Below are 21,523 nucleotides of genomic sequence, written 5' to 3' on the forward strand. Positions count from 1 at the left end.
CCTGCTGGTGAGCACAGTGACTTACAGGGGTAGGCCCACTGACTAAGTGTGAACTGCTCAGTGGTGAAAGCAAGGGTTTCACAATCAGGGCCTAACTAATTAATCATCGTAATACCCCTGGTTACCCATATATGAGTTTACCCATTAAACAGACAAGAAAGATGAGGCAGAGAAGAAAAATGGTGCATCAGACTAGATGTCAGAGTCACAATTAATACTCAGTTGGGTCCATCTCCCACTGCTGTTCTCCCTTTGCCCACTCATTGATAGGCTGTAGGCTCCACGTTTCTTCCTCTAAGTAATGATGACTATTCTATAAGGCATAAAGGGTCCAAATTTGTAAGCATATCCCATTCTGGCAGACCACACGAACAGAGGAAAGTTTAGCACATTTCACAGTATTGCTTTTCAAAACAATATACTGGATGACTGAAGTCACTTCTGAAATGCAGCCTTGTCTAGAGTGGAATTCAGCACCTTTTAAACATTGTACAACAACTCTGCACAGCATTTACAGATAAGAAATATAGAATACTACATGCAGTTGAAATTTCAGGTGGAACTTATTTATGATAGAAAGAATTAGGTTGCCTGATGTGTCCTGAGCAGTTCACTACAGGCTAATACAGCTACATTAAAAATATACCCAGGACATTTACTGTTGACACAAGATAAGGAGCTCCATTTTACTTCTTATCAAAAAACTTGCACCTTTATCAAGCATAGTGTCTCCTAGCTTCATGCTGGCTGTCACCTCATTTATGACTCCTTTGGGGTAGAGGGAGGAAAGGGCCACTTATTGAACTGACTCCACCACTTTGTACAGCAGGCAGTCTCCTGCACTCTGGAAGGTGTTGCATTCAGGTTCTCAGCCAGCCAAGCCATACTTAGGTTGTAAAATCTAACAGGATCAGAGCACAAACTGGCATGGTTGCAAGCACTTCCTAATCTTCCTTCCTTCTCTGAAAGAGTGAAAAGCATTACTCTGAAGTTGTTAAATCATTTTCCCCATCTCTTTTTCTTCCTAAAAGTACTGATTTTCTTCTCTACATTGCAAAATGCATTTTCCAAAGCAACGAATGATTCCTTTGGCTTTGTGACAGCTAGGATAGTTGAATCAGCCAGCCACTCATTGGCAGAACGTAACTGTTCGTTTTTGCTTCCTAACTATTACAAGCTTTGGAAAAAATATGTTTTCCTGTACTACTCGTTAAACTGTTCACAGGTTAAAATGCTAGAATGGGTTTGAAAAAATTAAGTAATCAATTTCCATAAATACTTTTCTCTGATTTGGCCAATCATCATTGAAATGCAAAAGGAGCCCAAATGCATTTCAATATGGCTACAGGACAAAATTATATTAATCTTTCTACTTCCTGATATTTTGGCCTACTGATTAAAGAAACTGAGTTCTCCCAAACCTAGAAATCAATTTTAGTTGAATTGTAGAACAGCTACTGTTCAAATATGAGAATAACACCATCATAGCACCTTGCACCCCTAGCCTGCATGGCAGGATGTGTGCTTTTGGGACTGGGGATCAGAACCCAATCACGCTCTATTTATCAGTGTGGGTGAAGTCTGAGATCACGATCCTGGACTTCATCTGTATCGACAACTTGAAAGCCAGGTGCCCAGCAAACAGCAATCAGCTGATTACTGTTTAGTTCTGGGACTGCATTGGGGCCCACTGAAGACCTGGTGCGATCCTAACCCTGCCACATGCTCAATTTAAGGAGCAACAGAAATCAGCCACAAAAATATACATTTTTCTGTAATATTTTTTGGCTAGTTTTCCTTTTTGTTATGAAATTAATTCCCTAAATGCCTGGCTAGGTTACTATTACGACACAATTAACAGACTAATCATGTCTTAAGTATAACATCTTCTAGGGCCATTCTCAAAGACCATTACCAAAGTTGTATCATAACTTCCTTTACACAGCTGGGAAAACTGAGGCTTGGAAAAAGTCAATGACTAGATGACTTCTTGAGTTCCCTTTCCAGACCTATTGTTTTCTGATCCTTTAATTTAACTAAGGTCATGAGGCAAACTGAAGGCAGTTACTATGGCTATGATTCTTTGATCAGATGACAGACATCTTTCTTGCTTGTGGATTTGAGAAATTGCATGGTCAACTTCAAATACAGTGTTTTCAGAGCCACTGTTTTCAGCACATGAGTTTAATCATTTTCAATGCATCTCCACATAAAAAATACCAACACAAATATAATTTGATCTGGTTTATTGAGTTGGTTTTTGCTTCTCTTCAGTAATGCATGCAGCACAAAAGCAAGCAAGAAAGCAAAATAAAGACAAATAAGCCTACATCTTAGGAAGAAATGGAGGCCAATAGAGGTTATGTTTCAACCATAATGATTCTTTAAAGTCCCCTCCTCTATAAGAAGAAAGTGACACGGGCTGAGAATAAGTGTCACTTTCCAGCGTAGCAATTTCACATGCAGGCTTACCTTTCAGAGCTTGGGTTGAACCCCAGGCTTGAGATCCTGCTGTTTTGATTGGTGGAGCCCATCCACCAATCAGGAGGCAGCATGAGAAATAACATCAGGTTCCTTTTCTGAGGGGAGGGGGAGAAGAGCTCCCCCAGACCTGACTGAAAACTGCAAACTGCCAGGTCCGGAAGACTTCGGGGGCGGAGCCCTGGAGCGTATAAAAGGAGCTGCATGCCCAGCACAAGGGGCAGATGTGTCCGGGACAGAGAAGAAAGAAGAGCGGGGTTTAGAAGAGCTGAGGAGACCTGCTCAGCAGGGTGAAGCAGTAGCCCAGGAAGAGCCCCTGAAGACTTCTATCAGTGGGGAGCGTGGCATGTCTCCAGTGGTTCGGCTCTCGGTGCACAGCACAGCGCATGGCATCCAGACCCTGGGAGCTGCGGGAGGCGGCTCGGGTCTGCAACCTCTGGCAGGCAGCCAGAGACACGGTGTACAGGCCGGTGCACAGAGCAGGATCTTTGGAGCCCCAGGGGCGGCTCAGGTCCTCAACCCCCAGAACGAAGCTGGGAGCTCAGTGCAGGAGGCGCTGCACAGAGGGTGAGACACCCTGGGAGCTGCTTGAGGTGTCTCGGGTCTACAGCTGCTGAAATGGGGCAGCAGTTCAGTGCAGATGACACTGCCCAGAGGGTCTGGGAACAGACTGAGCCCTGGCACTGCACAAGGCTGTCCAGGCCTCCAACCCCTAGCACAAGGCAAAGCGCCCACTACACAAGGTGGTACATGTGGCCCTAAGCCAGGACAGCGGCAGCAGAGTCAGGCGGCAGGAAAACCCAGTGGGGAACAGAGCTTGACCTGGAGAACAAGAGGCAACCCTCTGGGACTGTGGAATAGTAAGTTACCCTGGAGAGAGGGTCTCCACAGGGGAGGGACCCCCGAGGGTTGTGAAGGGGCACCACGTGGGCCGCTCCTGGGTGACAGCTAGTGAGCTTAGGAGTCTTTGGGGGTCTTCCTCTCCTTTTTCTTTCCCCCCACCTCCTTTCCTATAGTGGTACTTTGGGAGTGGGGCTCCTGCCCTAGAGGGCACCCAGGTAGTCTAAGGACCGCTGCTTATAGTTTTGGACTGTGCCTACAGTTTATGTGAATAATCTGAAGTAATCGTTTGTATATGAATAGAGTTATAAGGTTGCCCAAACAATATCCTTTGGTCTGGTTTGTTCTATTGTTCATCTGTATTTTAAATGATAACTGGGTGTGTGTATATCTCTGTGTGTGTGTAAATAAAATAGGATTTGTTCTGTAAATTTGTACACACATATATATAATCTATGTCCTTACCCTTTAATGGTTTTGTTCTTATAATAAATCTGTATAAAGTTAAGTAATTGATTGACTGGACCTGACTGTATAGGGGATGGAGGCGGCCGCTAGGCTGTTGTGTCCCTCTACAGCACACTGCCCTGCCAATAATTCCCTCAATTGGAGAGGGAAGTACAAACCTGTGTACACCCGGGCTACACATGAATGTTTCATGTAGGTCAAACTTTGACTTCTGCACATTTGGGGTCCAATGTTGCAAGGTGCTGAACACTTCCTCTAAGGCTCAACGTGTCCTTGACGCCCATTGAGCTTTTGAATTATTACTATATATGCATTGAGGAAGAACAAACTATATGTGAAAACACACAGTGCGTCTCGAACCCAATTTGACCTCTCAGCTGTCCCATTGCTTGGGCTATGTTACTTCTCTATGAAGTCTTCCCTTTTTAATATAGGTTTCTTTTGCAAAACAGGGCTTGATTTTCAGCTTGTTTAGAACTTGCTAATATCTCTGGCCTACTTTTTCTGGGAGATGTCTTGGATTATCTAGAGGCTAAATTACCAGCAACAATGCATGAGCTGCCAATCAAAGCTGAGCCCATAACTCCTGTGCATAGCAGTGATTACACAATACAAGAGGTCAAAACAAGGTTTCTCTCCCTGTGTATTGTAACTGCAGCCTATTTACAATTCTGTGGTTAATTTCATTATTGGAATAGGCTTGTATATCAGAGCTGGACAAAGAAGCTTTCCAAGTGTAGAAAATGACTTGAACTTGACCTTTGCTGAGAGTCCCACAGCCTGTGAGTGCTTTTGTTTGTACAGTGAACACCTGTACTAATCATGCACTTCACTAACTTAGGGTCACCGCTCATGGCAAAAGTTTTAAATCAGCCACCACAGGGGACAGACATTATTATATTACCACATAGTCATTTTGCAACTGCAAGGGGTAACATCTAAAATTAATCCAACCAAACCTCAAACCAAGCAAACCCCACCACATAATCAAATATCTAAGGATCTAAAGATACAGTTTGCATACTAAAAAATATCCAGTTTTCCACCACAAGGCAGGTTGAGACTAAGTCTAGAGAGTCCAAAATGGTGGGGGAAGATTTAGGAAATAATCAAGTGCTATTGTCAAGATCTATAATGCGGTATTAGTTTAAGATTAAATCATGCATTCTTTTCGCTTTTGTGTTCATGGTCTCATAGTGCAGTAAGGTTTTGATCCAGCAAAGCTCATAAGCTTGTGAGTAACGTCAAGTGACTCTATTTCAGTAGTCGTGTGTCACGGGGACCACTCAGGCCCTCATAGTTATGCATGTGAGCTCTATATTTTAAGATATTTCCAGTCATCAGAATCTTCCCCAAAACTCATCATTGGCCTTCCCCACTTTCAGCTGATGCAAGTTGACATTGGTAAAGCTAAACACACCGTTGTTTATTCTATGTCTCACATGGGCGATGGCAGGTACCTGTCCTCAGCCATTACTATGCTGCTGCTTCCTAGATGATAACTGACATTCCTCTTGCTGTTTCTGTTCCAGAGAGGTTAAACTACCAACAGACAATATGTGGGAGTCGGTTGGTATGTCTCAAGTACCACAAACACTGTGCAGGGTTTTTAAGCTATAGCTACTTGATGACAATAATGCTACAAGTTTAACAAGCCCGCTCCTAAATTGCCTTGCTATTCCTTGGTGTTCTGTTACCAAAGGCAATATATGCAGGGAATAACAGAGTTCAAAATAATGGTGTCCCAGGTTTGGAGACAGATTGCACGTCTAATGTATCTACTCTGAAAGCCAGCCTCTGAAAGGTCAGAGGAGTTTGCAGATATTACATTCTGCCAACTTCTCTCTCCATCACTGTGTCAGCCAGCCAGTGATTAAAGTTTATCAGCAAATCTCAGAGCTTGAGCAATTCATGCACGAGCTGAAAGGTTACTTCAGATTCATGCTTGCTCCAGTTAAATACACCACACAGGACTGACATTTTCTTTAACGTAGTAACAACATAATTCCTATCATATAAAACTTAACTCAAAGTGCCTGACAAACAGGGTGAAAAGGAGTGTCTACTGAAATGTAGCAGCCACTTCACACCAACAGTCAGATTTTGAGAACAGGAAGTGGAAAGGAACTTCTCCAAGTGAAACTAAAAGCAGGGGCAAAATAACTGATAGAGGTCTGGAAATCTGCCCCCTCTCCCTTCCCTGACTTCCCACTGAGCAAATGTTCAAATTTTCTGCAGTCTCAAGCCCCCAGAATCATAAAAAACTCTATGCAGTGGCTCTAGAAACTACCAGCACCTCTCCAGAAAGAGCTATTAAACCAATGTTTTATGGGAAATTCCCTCTAAATCCATTAATCTATATTAACTCTATATTTTACAAGTGCATAGCTACATTTTTAAATGACCCAGGCATGAATAATAAGCGCACACAGTTCTCATACTTTCTCAATAGGATGCATTAGATAGAGAACAAAAAGGGACTTTAATGCTATGTGCTAAGAAACGATCCACTATTATGCAGAAATAAAACACTTTTTCCAACAATGCATCCTAAACATATAATGGGACTGATCCTCTTTGCTTTTATAGAAGAATAAATCAGGAGTAAATTGACTGATGCCAGTGAAACTAGCCTACTGTGAGTGACCTGAGAATCTGGGCTGCCATCAGTCCTTCTCAGAATAGACCAATCTGAAGCATGCCGGCTCCCTCATTCTCACATGCCATAGTAATACTTCACATACTGTTACACGGGGCTGATGTCATACAAAGGGTTTTTTTAAGCAACTCTTATCAGGACACAAGCTCTAACAGTGGCTCTACTTACACCATTAAGAAAAATAGAACAAGCAGTGAAGTACAACTATGTTACATGCCATTTATATTTTATCCTTTTCTTATTCAAAATCACCGATTTCATTTTCTAAAATAGCACAGGGTACATAAAAATATACCACAAAAAAAAAAAGAAAGCACTCTGAATAAATCTGAAGCAGCTGAAGTTTTGATACAAAACTGCAAAGTTTTTGGAATGTGCTGTAAAATTATTAAGTATAAGGTTATTTGAAGTGTAATTTTAAAAATTTGTTTGCAAGGCATTTAAATAAAACACTCCTCAGACTACATGTAAAAGTCCCGAACTGCAGAACAATAATGTGCTTGTGAATTAGGACCATAAATTCCCTATTTTCAGAATGTGACAGACTTTAGGAGCATACATGATTGAGTCAGCAGTTACTAAGACACATACTTACAGTACAGGCCACTGAAGTCTCAAAACCACCATTTATCATTTCCTGAGAGAACAGTTTCTTGGCAAAGCTCCTTTAAAAACAACATTTTTTTTTCCAAAACAACCAACCATCCCAGCAGGCTATGAATACAACTATAATTTGGTCTATTTTTCAGATCAAGTAGGCTGTGTTCTGGTTTATAGTTGATTAAAGAAGCCTTCTTTCCAAATTTTTAAAACTCTGTTTGTAGCAAGGTAAATGCTATAGAAAACTAGTTCTAACATAGTGCCAGTATGGAGCAAACTGTACACAGACAAGATAAAAAAAGATGTAAATACATACATAATTTAAAGTTGTATGCCCAGCTTTCATAATGCCAAACTCAGCTGGCACACAGGGTTTGAGCCCTGGGCAAACCCTATGATAGAGCCATTGGGGCGGAGTGGGGGGGTGAGCACAGGAGTTTTACCTAAGAGTCCCCAGCTTCTGCTGCTGCATGCTTTGCCTGTCTCAGCTCTTGCTCTTAAAGCAGAAACATTAACAAGATGTCTGTGCTTCAGCTGTTGCTGTAAGAGCAATGCTAGGGGACTGTTCCTGCTGCTGGGGCACAGACTCTTGTGCAGGTGGGGGGGATGATGTTGGCACCCTTTTTAAGTCAGCAACCGAGGCTGGTGTCCCTTTTGTCCATGTCTAGTTATGTTATTGCCCTGCCAATCTGCTAGCTCTGGTTTCTAGTAAAAATAATTGGTCTCGGGTTTAATTTTCTCTCAAGAAACTGCAGTAGCTCAGCCTATTAAATGCCCTTGATGTATTATGATGGTGCATTTTTTACATTACAGTTGCACCAAGAGGACTCACCTGAGTTCATTTCCTTAATGTGTTGAGAGCTGTACACAAACAGTAAAAGAGAATCCATGCCTTGACTAAGTATATGAGATAGAAAAGGAATGGAAAACAGGTCTGTTTTATAGACAAGAATCTAAGACACTGAGGAATTAAATGATCTGTCTATGACTACACAAGAGATCTGTAGCAGAACTGAGACTTGAACCTAGACCTCTAGGGACAGAAATTACAGATAAACTGGTACGCATGATTGGAAACTGGCTCAAATCTGTAACACAACAGAAGTTCAGTGCTCATAAACCACTTCCAAAATAGCTGAAGCCAATTTAAGATAAACCTGGATGGCTGCAGTATCAGACTTATAAGGTTAAAGAGTTTATTGAACTTTTATTCCAGATCCCCTCCAGATTCAACTTAACTCAGAGTCCACCATCCCAGGATGCTTTGCACCTCCCTGCAAGCCCACCTCACAAGGTGGGCAGGTTAGCCTTGGCCCAAGCTGTTTGTTCCTGCAGAGAAGGAATGCATGCTGTAGCACCACCCCTCTCCCCCCCGGCTTGTGGCCTGGGCCACTGTAGGCATGCGGCTGCATTTTAGGAGTCAAAAGTGAATGTCTGTTCACTTGCTTGTCAGTGCAATCTATGCAGCTTAGATGAACATGCAAAGATTGAATTGAGTCAGCCTCAGGCTTTCAGACTGCGTACTTAGCCCTGAAGTCCAAAGTCACTACACTGAACAACTCATCTTTTCTCTTTAATCTTCTTCACATGAAGTTACTACAAGAGGTGTACGTAGCAAAACTTTCCATTATAAACTTAACAAGGGATGTCTCTGGCTCTAGACTATGTACATGGAGAGCTTGAACACAGCAAAAAAAGTATTTGACTTCAGCTCTTTCCAAAAAAGCCCATGTGAATATCTGATAGGTACTTATGGGTTGCTGCTCAAGGTTTTTGGAAAAGCCAGATTTCAAAAATATCTTGGTGGTATAATTTCTATATGTACATAAACATGGGTGGATACATGAGAGGAGGAGCAGCCACACCCCCTTGGCTGTGCACTGCAAGCTCAGTCAACTCACTGACTGGTCAGCACAGCTTTTTTGGTGCAGCTCTGGAACACAGCGGGTGAATGCCACTCCTGCTGCCACTTCCTCCCAGTTTTCTCCTGCCAGCAGGCAAAGGGGTGGGGGCAAGCATCAGGAGCTGCCAATTTGGCAGCAGATAAGAAGATGGGGGCAAGCATCAGGAGCAGCACTGACAAGCCAGTAAGGGCAGAGAGCTCACTGCACATGCACCACACAGCTAAAGTGGGGTGCATCCACATCCTTCACTCTGTCCTGCATCTACCCCTGTAGTTACATATATATCATCTTCCTTAGGAGGTAAATGAAATCTAAATTCTCACAAGAGTTCCTTCTTGTAAACAGACAGAAATTTTCATATGTTGGAAAATATTATCACAAAATCTTTATATAAATGGATTTCACCAAACATCTGACTTGTCCATCCTCACACTTACCAGCATCTCTTGAGATTTGGGAAACTTCACTACAAAATACCTCTTAGCACTGAGCAGTGCCAGCCTGGAGCCCTACCTAAACAGGTCAGGATCTTCCAAACCAACCGTAGAAGAGCCATGCACAGCAGAGCAAGGGATTGAAATGTAGTAAGAACAAATGGTTTAACTATATACAGCAGATGTTGAGGAAGGAAAAGAGTGACAGAGAAACACAACACAAAATTTATACTAGGAATATAAACCAATTTACATTAAATGTGTTCCAAATCTCTTACCCCATCTCAGCCATACAGTACTGTCATTCTGTAAGCACACATGTTCGAGTATATGCATATGTATACATAAGGAGCAAACAATACCGGAACCCTGAAAACAGGCCAGCTAACACTGGAGTTTGAGTGGAAGTCTGTAAAGGGAGTTTCTGCTCTGTGTTTTAAGAGCAGTTTCTGCTCTGAGTTTTAAGAGCAGTTTCTACTCTGTGTTTTTAAGTGTAGGTTAGTTGAGCCAGCTGAGCGCTTTAAGGGAAAGACATGGAACTTTTTTTTGTTTGCTTGTTCTAAGAGGGACCAGAAAAAGTAGCAATCGGTGCTGGATGATCATCATGTCTGCTTACTCATCCCCTGCCAGGGCAGATTCTGTTTAGATGGGGCCTCTGTCCCAGGTGCTTCCACCCAGGCCTTGGTTTGCTTTGCAGGGAATCTGGCCTGTAGGTCTGTGGTGAAGACAGCCAGGTGGGGGAGTGGGTGCCTGGAGACTGCGGGGCCGCTTTCCTCTCACTTGTCTGTGCACATCTCCAGGCAGAGCGCCAGTGGGTGGCGTCCACTGGCTCCTTAGATGCCTTTGAGGACCAGTGGGTGTGGCCCAGGAGGGCTCTGCTCGGTGTCTCCCTCAGGTGCACTTATTTTCACGTTTTGACCCTTTGACCCACATGACACTCCTATCCTGTTTTTTGCCTTTTTTGTCCCAAGAATTCTGTTGTATCTTTCACCCATTGGCCCCACACAGTAGAGGCTATTAGTTAGCTAGGTGGGCCTTAGAGTCCACGATACTTGAAGGATACAAATAGACAGGTGGGGGAGTGAATTCAGCAGTAATGTAACTGAAGGAGAGAGCACAATTGGGGAACCAGCCCTGAGCACTGTCTTTGTGCTGGGGCGAAAAACAGCTATTGCTGCAGAGAGAGCTGACTGTGCTGCCGCAATCTGCATGGCAGGAGCTGGCAATACTCTGGGCACTACATGGCTCCTGTGGACATAAGAGTGGCACTGCTATGCCTTTGGAATTCAGTGCAAGAGGTGAACTGCCTCAGGAAATAGGTTAGGGAGCTGAAGGAAGGGGTGGCTAGCATCTGTGAACATGGAGACTCCATTTACACAAGGCAAAACTAGACCTCCTATGGAAAAAAGCCTCCCAGAGAAGAATGTATGGAATGAGGAAGATCTAGATACTCAGGAAGGTGGGAGGTGGCATCTGGTCATCTCTAGTAGCAGGCAGTACTCTACCCGCTAACCATTAAGGTAAAAAAAAACATATATAAAGCCTGATATCACAGAAGAAGGACCAACTCCCATCCTCCATCTGCCCAGTGGATAAGATGAAGCTGTCATGGGCTTAAATTGAAACAAGGGAGATTTAGGTTAGATTTTAGGTAGAACTTTCTCAGTAGGAAGGTACGTAGGCACTGAAACAGATTACCTAGAGAGACTTTGGAATCCCTGTCAGTGGAAAATTTTAAGTGAAGGTCAGACATACATTTGTTAGAGATCATTTAGACCAAGATGATATGACTCTGAGCAGGCAATTAGAATAGATCATCTCTTGAGGTCCTCTTCAGCTTTATTTTTTCAAGGTTCTGTGATATTATAGGCAGGGATAGTAGCACTGCCTGAATTGAAGGTTACCCAAGACTTCCGACTATAAGGCCATATATCTGGTTATTTATAACTTTATGAAAATGTAATTGATACAGCTGGAATTTCAATAAGGTAAGTTAGCTAAAACAATCCAATCATTTTTGAGGTTGAGGTTTTGCCCATGTTAAAAAAATTCTTACAACCCTAATGCCATTCTTGCTGGGCATCTAGATGTTAATTACAATTTTTCAGACATGTATAAATGGCTAAGTACGGGTGTTTTCTCACAAGAACCGCAAAAGGCATATTCCTGACAACAGGGCAATCTTCCCAGGTAAATTTCAAGTCTCTTTCAAAACAAGGAGATGCTAGAGCTCCTCAGTGAACAGCAAAATATCTCGTTTTATAATGTCACACTTGTAAATGGATCAACAATTTTAGCTGAAATATTCCAAAAATAGAAAAAGTTCAGCTTGAAGCAGACACCTATAATGGAAAATTTCAGGCCAGACAGGTAAAGTCTGTGAGCAACTAAAATTCGAATCTTATAATGAGAAGTATCCTATTTCGGGGGCAGCATTTTACAGTGTGGAGCCACTTTAATGGAACTTAGCTCTGAGTACAGGCTGTGCACAAGCCAGCCTCTGTCACCAGAGCTGGAAATGGAAGTAAGTTGCAATCATTACTTCACATCCATGGTGCCAACACTGCCCCCACTCCCCACTGCCCAGCAGCCACGACGGTGAAGCACCCTGCTTCCAAAACATGGCCAAAACATTACCAAAACTCCCCAGCTCTACAGGACAGATTAAATGGTTCTATGAGCCAGACTTGACTCATGGGCTGTAGGTTGCCAATCCCTGTCCTAAATTGTTATGGAAATACTCTAAAACAGTGGTGCTCAATCTTTTTGGCTGGTGGGCTGGATGGGCAGTGCCCAGGCTGATGATACCAATGCAGCATAGGGCGATGCCTCAGGACCCCATGTGGCTGTCTAGAGTGGAGCAGGGGGTATTTCAGTTTCAACTGCCCCTATGGGGGAGGAGAGGATGTGGCCCAGCTCAACCTGGCCCCATGGGGGAAACAAGCTGTGGCTCAGCCCCATCCAGCCTAGCGGGTGAGGGGAGGGGGCATGCTAGTGGCCACAGGTGCCTGCTGAAGGCAGAAGCAGCGAGGGTCCCGATCCATTTTTTTTTTGGAGGAGCCTGCCTACTTCTCCCACAGCCAGGGGGGCCAGTAACCTCTGCCATTAATGTGTCATGTTATGCCTGCCCACCCCCACAGCTGCAGGAGAGGTGGACAGACTCCATAAAAAAAAAAAAAAAAATCAGACCTCTTGCCACTTTTGCCGTCAGCAGGTCCTGTGGCTGGCAGGATCCCTGGGGCCACCTGGGAACAGGCTGGCTTGTCCCTGGAGCCTGGGAAAGCTAGTAACCTGCTCAGGCAGCCTGGCACCTCATATACTATCCTTGCTGCCTTCTTTGGCTGCCAGCACATCCAGCCACCCTCCTGCCATCTTCCCACACTGCCCTAGGGGCAAGCCAGCTCATTCCTGGGCAGTCCCAGGCATCCTGCTGGCTGCAACAGCTTGCTGAAGGCAGAAGTGGTGAGGGGCCCAATCCTTTTTTTCCTGAGGAGCCTGCCTGCCTCTCCTGAGGCCAGGGGATGAGCTGACTAGTGGTTACAACATTCTAAGTTGCAATGTTGCAAACTAAACTACATCAGGATGTAGTTTAGTTTGCAACAATGCAAACTCATTTAAAACCCCCAAAACTCACATACGTGTAATGTGTGGTGCCCTTAAGCCACACAAAGGGAAATCTTCATTATGTGTACAAGCACCCATACTGTTGGTTTGGTCTTCTGCAGAGGTCATCGGTATAACTTGTCCTGGCCAGGAAATGAAATTTATGTTTCATGGGAAACTATGACATTTTGAAATTTCTTTCCAGAGTGTCAAAATCTTGAAATAGGTCACGGAGTGAAAATCTGAAGCTATTTTGATTTGAAAACATCTAAATGAGCTCAGGAAAAAGTCCTGTTTTGATAAGGCTGAAAGATTTCATTTAAAAATGTTCAAACATTACACTATCCTGTAAAAGTCAAAACAACACAAAAGAAAACGAGAACATCTAAACCAAATGTTTTGATGTTATTGGATTGAAATATTTTAACGTTATTGGAATAAGTAAAAAATGTCCAAGCAAATCATGTTGAAAGATTTTAATGGAAAATGTTGTTGAAATAGACAAGTTCCCACAAAATCTTTCAATTGCAATAATAAAATAGCATTTTTGGATGGAACAGTGTTCTGTCAAAATGTTTTTGACCAGCAGTATTTGCTATATGTAATTAAATAAATAGGATTCTCATATTTTATATGAAGTCATCTAGCAAAATCTAAAATGGCTGTTTCTTGTTCCTTTCCTGCCATCAGTACTCTTTGTAGGGGATTTTGATATTACAAGAGCCTACTCAATTGGGAATCACTAACTGAGAGAGTCAGCTTGTGAAGAAATCCCTGCCATTAGGGTTATCGGTTTTAAAATAATATACAAAACTGAAAAATTTCCTGTTTCTATTACTGGATCTACCTGGCTCTTTTCAGCAATCCCTATTGTGGTATTGGTGGGAGAACTGCTGTGTCCTACACAGAATTATAACTATTAACTCTGTGATTGAAAATAAAATAAGAATGGCCCTTGTACAGTGAAATGTGCGTCTCTACTCTTAATCCTACCCTGAGTAATGGGAGTAATGTGACTTAGTTGGGACCCTTCCAAAGCATGCTAAATTTTGAATTAATTGCCTGAGGACACTATAGACTAGAACTAATGTTACAATCTAGGTGATTTGTAATTAGGAATAGAAAGCTCTGTCCTAAGTGCAGGACTTGCTCTTGTCCTTATTGAACCTCATTTGATTTATTTTGGCCCAATCTTCCAATTTGTTGAGGTCTCTCTGAATCCTAGCCCTACCCTCCAGCATATCTACTACTTCCCCCAGCCTGATGTCATCTGAAAACTTGCTAAGGGTGCACTCCATGCCACCTTCCAGGTTGTTGATGAAGATATTGAGCAAAACCCACCCCCTGGGGCACTCCACTTGACATCAGCCACCAAATAGACATTGAGCCACTGATACTCCGAGTGAGATAATCCAGCCAGTTTTCTATCCACCTTACAGTCCATGCATTCAACCCATACTTCCTTAACTTGCGTGCAAGAATGATGTGGGAGACCATATCAAAAGCCCTGCTAAAGTCAAGGTATATCATGTCCACTGCTCTCCCTGCCTCCACAGAGCCAGTCATCTCATCATAGAAAGCAATCAGGTTGGTCAGGCATGACTTGCTCTTCGTGAATCCATGCTGACTGCTCCTAATGTCCTTCTCCATGTGCTTAGATTTGGATTCCCCAAGGACCTGCTCCATGATTTTTCCAGGGACTACAGTGAAGCTGATTGTTCTGTAGTTCCCTGGATCCTCCTTCTTCCCTTTCTTAAAGATGGGCATGATATTTTTCCTTTCCCAATCATCCGGGACCTCTCCCAATTGCCATGATTTTTCAAAGTTAATGGCCAGCAGCTCTGCAATCACATCAGCCAATTCCCTCAGTACCCTCAAGTGCATCCTATCTGGCCCCATGGACTTTTACACATCCAGCTTTTCTAAATAGTCCCTAACCTGTTCTTTCAACACTGTTGGCTGCTTGGCTTCTCCCTAAACTGTGCTCCCAGGTGAAGTAGTTTGGGAGCTGACCTTATCTGTAAAGGCAAAGGTAAAAATGATATTATTTCAGCCTTTTCTGCATCATCTGTCACTAGTTTGCCTCCCCCATTCAGTAAGGGACCCACACTTTCCCTGATCTTCCTCTTGTTGCTGCCATACTTGTAGGAAAACTTCTTGTTACTGGCTTCTCCCTAAACTGTGCTCCCAGGTGAAGTAGTTTGGGAGCTGACCTTATCTGTAAAGGCAAAGGTAAAAATGATATTATTTCAGCCTTTTCTGCATCATCTGTCACTAGTTTGCCTCCCCCATTCAGTAAGGGACCCACACTTTCCCTGATCTTCCTCTTGTTGCTGCCATACTTGTAGGAAAACTTCTTGTTACCCTTTATGTCCCTTGCTAGTAGCGACTCTAACTGCACTTTGGCCAACCTGATTTCATCCCTGAATACCTGAGCAATACTCTTATACTACTACCTAGTTGTTTGTCCAAGTTTCCATTTCTTGTAAGCTTCTTTTTTATGTTTTAGCTCACTGAAGAGTTCCCTGCTAAGTCAAGTTGGTCTTCTTCCATACTTGCTAGTCTTCCTGCACATCAGGATGGTTCATTCCTGTGCCCTTAGTAACATTTCTTTAAAGTACAACTAGCTCTCCTGTACTCTGTTCCACCTCAGACTTGTCTCCCAGGGCACCCTGCCCATGAGTTCTCCGAGTGAGTCAAAGTCTGCTTTGCTAAAGTCCAAGGTCCTTACTGTGCTGCATTCCTTCCTTCCTTTCTTCAGGATCCTGAACTCAATCATCTCATGGCCCCTGCTGCCCAAGTTGTCATCTACTTCTACACTGCCCACCATGTCTTCCCTGTTTGTGAGCAGCAGGTCAGGAAGAGCACAGCCACTAGTTGGTCTCTCCAACACTTACACCAGGAAGTTGTCTCCAACACTCTCCAAAAACTTTCTGGATTGCTTGTGGACTGTTGTATTGCCCTCCCAGATATCAGGGTGATTGAAGTCCCTCATGAGAACCAGGGCTGGTGATTGGAAAATTTCTGCTAGGTGTTTGAAGAAAGCCTCATCTACCTCATCCTGGTCCTGTTTGAAGAACGCCTCATCTACCTCATCCTGGTCCGGTGATCTACAGCAGACACCCACCATGATATCACCCCTGTTGCTCTTACCTTTGACCCTAATCCAGAGACTTTCAACAGGCCTATCTGCCGTTTCATGCTGGAGCTCTGAGCAGTCATGTGGCTCTTTTACATAAGGAGCAACTTGTTCTCCTCTTCTCCCCTGCCTGTCCTTCCTGAACAGTTTATACCCATCCATGACAGTGCTCCAGTCATGTAAGGTATCTCACCAAGTCTCTGTTATTTCCATTACATCATAGTTCTGTGTCTGTGTGAGGACTTCCAATTCTTCCTGCTTGTTTCCCAGCCTTTGCGCATTCATGTACAGATTCCTGAAGTAACCACCCAATTGCTCTACTTCCTCAGGAAGAATGAGAAGGCCTCCCCTATTGCCCCGTCCTGCTTGTGCTTCCTCCAGGTCACCCACTTCCCCACATTAGGTTAGCAAGCCTGTCTACGAAGATGCTTTTCCCTCTCTTTGTCAGGTAGATCCCATCTCTTCCTAGAAATCCTTCTTCTTGGAACAACATCCCATGGTTGAAGAAGCCAAAGCCCTACTGGTGACATCATCTGCGCAGCCATGTATTGATCTGCAGGATGCACCCACTCCTGACTGGGCCCTTCTACTCGACTGAAAGGATCAAGAAGAACACCACTTGAGCCCCTGTCTCCTTCACCCTTGCACACCCCTGTAATCACCTTTGATCTGCTCAGGGTCACCCCTTGCAGTATCATTAGTGCCCACATGGATAGTATGGGCAGTAGTCAAAGGGCCAGACAAGTCTCAGTAATGAGACTTCCATGACATTTTGGATCTAGGCTCTGGGCAAACAGCAGACCTCCTGAGACAACAGGTTAGGCTGGCAAATGGATGCCTCTGTCCGCTGCAGAAGGGAGTCTCCAACCCCACTATCATCTGTCGCTTCCTTTTGGTGGTGTGGCAGGGCACCAGTGGTGCCTGCCACTTTAAAGGCTAGATCAAGCACTCAGCAGGTGTTTGATTACAGTGGCCATTTTAGAACTCTGGCTGCCTATGTAAATAAGAGCTGGGAGGCAAGCAAGAAACATCGCCTGACTGAGCTGCTGCATGGGAACATTTTGTAGGAAGGAGCAGGAGGCTCTTGTCCTGGGCATGACCTAAAACTGCACCCTGCCAGGAGTCGGTGGTCTGGTGGGGCTCCCAGTGGCATGGAAGCCCCCAGGAAAAACCAGGCCAGTTACTACCCTGATGAAAGGTGGGTAGGGGCACCTTAACCCCAGCCGTCACCTTCGGGTGGGTTATGTTCCATCTAATCCTGGGAAGGCCAGGTAAGCTTCTTGAAGTGCCTGAGCCTGCTGAGGTGAGTGACCCTGTGAGGCCAGGCATGCTTTGTGAAGCACCTGAGCTTAGAATGGGGGACCCCAATCCCTGAGTGCAGGCAGGCAGCACCTCACCTAACTGAGGGACCTGACTGGTCAATGCTGGGGCCAGGACCCATATAGGGGTCAAAAAGGCCAGGGGCCCACTGCGAGGGACACCCATATAGAGCAGAGAAGCGCCTGGCCTGAGACGGGGCCAGGGCTTAAAGGGAAGCCAAAGGTCCCAGGGAAGGGGCCACAGCTAATGGGCAAAGGGGATGGTTGAGTTGACTGCCTGAGATGCCATCTGCGAGGCTTGGGTTATGGTATAGGGGTGGAACAGAGCCACGGATAGCCCCCCGCTCCACCCCCAATATCGGGGTGTATAATGGGCAGCCTCTCACCTAATTATTACATCAATATTATTATATCAAGGCATGGCAGGAGAGAGAGGTGGGTGGCTAACCTGTAGACAGGGGGCAGGCCAGTGCTTTCACCGGGCATGAAAGCTCACCCCAGTCAGATTGGTTTCTTGCCTGCCTCACAGAAGTAAACTGCTCTTGTTTATATACGTGGCCAGAGTCCTGAAACGACCGCTGTAGTCAAACACCTGCTGAGTGCTTGATCTAGCCCTTAAAGTGGCAGGCATCATTGGTGCCCTGCCACAGGTGGCAATGGTCATGATTCTCCCAACCTTGGGGATGCCTGGCTTGGCCTGGCCTGTTCCACCAACAGAATGTGTTCCTGCTCCTCTTCCTCTGGCGCTAGGGATCTATATCTGTTCTTCAGGCAAACTGCTACAGGTGGAGATGAAGACTTCTGTTCACTGCCTGCAGTCACAAGCTTCTAGCTTCCACCTTCCTGGGGGTTCATGTCCTTTTCCTTCTCTAGCACCACCTCTGGCAGTCCTTCCTCCACAGTCCTAGAAATCTCCTCCAGCTTGCCTTTGGCTGCCTGCGTCTTCTCCCAGCAAGCAGTGAATGCTTGCACACATTGATCCTAATTCAGGTTTCAGTGGCTTGGTTTAAGGTGCCTAAACCTGAGCTGGTCCCATGAATGCTTATGCTTAAGACCATTCAGATTCTCAGTAGGTGGAGTAGAATCTGCTCCTCAAAATGAGCTGAGACCTGGGTATATACCACCATCTGGACAGCACTGAGTTTCCATGCTCAAAACATACCAGTGAGGGTCACATCCATAACTATAACCTGATGCGAGTAACATTCAACCAGCAGTACCAAGCAAAGGGTGTTTTACTGAAGAAAACTAATTTCTTGATATCAGTACCATGAAAAATATGGTTGTAAGAGGACTTGCTTCAAAAATATAAAAGGCATTGCCTTTCAAGAGGAAATGGGTATTGACCTGCCATTTGTAGCTTAAAAAATCTCCTTCATGGTGGATCCAATGTTCTTTTTTATATTTTAAGTATGTGCTTATGATATAATTAAGGTCAAGCCTTTTTATACTTGCAAAAAAGTGTTCTTATACCTTGAGGGGCTAATTCAATTTAAAACAGCAGTGAAAACCTGGGCATTGTGGGTTGTAACTTTAGTTAGCAGCTAAATTCAGTCCCAAAGTCCCCTATTTGCTTTAACTGATCTGCTAAGCTAAGTTAAAACTCAAATGGGCTTCTCTTCAATGTTATTTTAACCTGAGATAGTGAACTCAGTTTAGCCAATCTGACTTAAGAATACTCTTTTATTTGCAAGGTAGATGCTAGTTAGGATTTCCATTCAAATCTGGATCAAACCTTGCACAGTGTTTGCATTTCGAATGCTTGATCCCATTATAATGGAAGATCTGATGTGTGAAGTTAAGATACTGACCTTGACTGGCATTGGAATCACCCTGATGTTTGTGAAATTCCAGTCAGTTCTCCTGTTTAATTTACTGTGGTTCCTCAGTGCTGCTAAAGCTTCCAAAAGCTTCCAAACCCTCAAGTCGCTGTCACACTCTACTTTCCACTTGGTAACTCTGGAATGCTTATGGCCTGATCTAGAATGGCAAAAGCTGAACCCACAGTTCTCTCCTGGTAAAGCACCATCACTGTACAGCACTGGTAGAAGCTGTAATGTTAACAAAGCACAACCATTTTACTACGTTATCAAACCTTACTCATGGTAGCAGCAAAAAGTTGTAAAGGCTGTGCTCTCTCTATGCTGTTGAAGCCAACCTAGTGTTGAATTATTTGTCTTAGGTTATGTTTACACTGCAGTGGCAGTGTATCCTGGCCAGGATAGCTCTGAGATCATTCATCCCCAGCAGCCACTCCCCAGGTCTCAAGAGCAACTTTAGGGTTATGTCCAAACATGTCTCCACAGCATATTTTTGGGTTTAGAGCATGTGAGCAGGAGCAGGTGGACCAGGAATGGCCTATTTTGGACAATCTGCCAGTGTGGTGTAGACATGCCCTTAATTTCCTAGTGTCGTTGAAGCCAAGATGCATAAATACTTTGCTTCCTTCCCTAGGCAGTCAGCCAAAGATTATTGAGCACATCTTTATTCTGTGGCTCCCTACCAATTTTGTCCTCATGGTAGTCATGACCACTCTTCCCCTTCTCATAGCAGGGATAAGATTTGCAGCAGCCTTGTACAACAAGACACTGCCAATGCTGCACTCTGGATGGCTGGCTGGTGGCATGGGAAATATACAGCACTGTAGCTCAGTTCTTGTCAGTACATTGAACAACATTCCCAACCATGGCAGAATTTCAGCCCCTTTCTTTCTTCTGCATTTAATTTATTTAATAACAGAGTTCAACATCAACTCAACTTAAAACATCTTTCAAATACTATGCTTCCTTCCTGAAATCCCATGGGACTGTCTTTCATCGGTCCCATGGGACGCCCATGCCCGCTACAGGGCCGGGAAGTCCGGGTGAGGGTGATCCCCTGCCCTCCTTTAATGCTGACTTTCTGAAGGAACATCTTGAGAAGCTGGATACCTTCAAGTCAGCTGGCCCTGACAATCTTCACCCCAGGGTACTCAAGGAGCTGGCAAGCATCATAGCCCAGCCTCTAGCACGGATCTTTGAAAACTCTTGGCGCTCTGGTGCAGTGCCCGAAGACTGGAAGAAGGCCAATGTGGTGCCTATCTTCAAGAAAGGGAGGAAAGTGGATCCGGCTAACTATAGGCCCATCAGCCTGACTTCTATCCCGGGGAAGATCTTAGAAAAGTTTATTAAAGAGGCCATCCTTAATGGACTGGCCAACGCCAACATCTTAAGGGATAGCCAGCACGGGTTTGTTGCGGGTAGGTCTTGCTTGACCAATCTCATTTCCTTCTACGACCAGGTGACCTATCACCTGGACAAGGGAGAAGAGATTGATGTCATATATCTTGACTTCAAAAAAGCCTTCGATCTGGTGTCCCATGATCGCCTCTTGGAGAAACTGGCCAATTGTCGCCTTGGGTCCTCCACGATCCACTGGCTGGAAAATTGGCTCCGGGGTCGGACCCAGAGGGTAGTAATCGATGGAAGTCACTCATCGTGGTGTCCTGTGACCAGTGGGGTCCCCCAAGGCTCTGTCCTTGGACCCATACTGTTCAACATCTTCATTAATGATGTGGACACTGGAGTCAGAAGCGATCAGAACTGGCCAAGTTCGCCGATGACACCAACCTCTGGGGCAAAGCATCCACACCAGAAGACAGGCAGGTTATCCAGGCTGACCTGGACAGGCTCAGCAAGTGGGCGGACGAGAATCTGATGGTGTTCAACGCCGATAAATGCAAGGTTCTCCACCTTGGGAAAAAAAACCCGCAGCATCCTTATAGGCTCGGCAGTGCTATGTTGGCTAGCACTATGGAAGAAAGAGACTTGGGGGTCATCATTGACCACAAGATGAACATGAGCCTGCAATGCGATGCGGCGGCTAGTAAAGCGACCAAAACGCTGGCTTGCATCCATAGATGCTTCTCAAGCAAATCCCGGGACGTCATTCTCCCCCTGTACTCGGCCTTAGTGAGGCCGCAGCTGGAGTACTGTGTCCAGTTTTGGGCTCCACAGTTCAAAAAGGATGTGGAGAAGCTTGAGAGAGTCCAGAGAAGAGCCACGCGCATGATCAGAGGTCAGGGAAGCAGACCCTAC

General features: G+C 44.7%; 1 protein-coding gene across 7 annotated transcripts in view; it reads right to left on the bottom strand.

Moving 5' to 3' along the window:
• The window catches only part of KCNQ1 (potassium voltage-gated channel subfamily Q member 1), a 587,589-nt gene that overhangs the window by 22,658 nt on the left and 543,408 nt on the right, over positions 1-21,523 (bottom strand). The window lies entirely within an intron of this gene.

This window comes from Alligator sinensis, unplaced genomic scaffold (genome assembly GCF_000455745.1).
Source record: "Alligator sinensis unplaced genomic scaffold, ASM45574v1 scaffold983_1, whole genome shotgun sequence".
NCBI classification, from domain to species: Eukaryota; Metazoa; Chordata; order Crocodylia; family Alligatoridae; genus Alligator; species Alligator sinensis.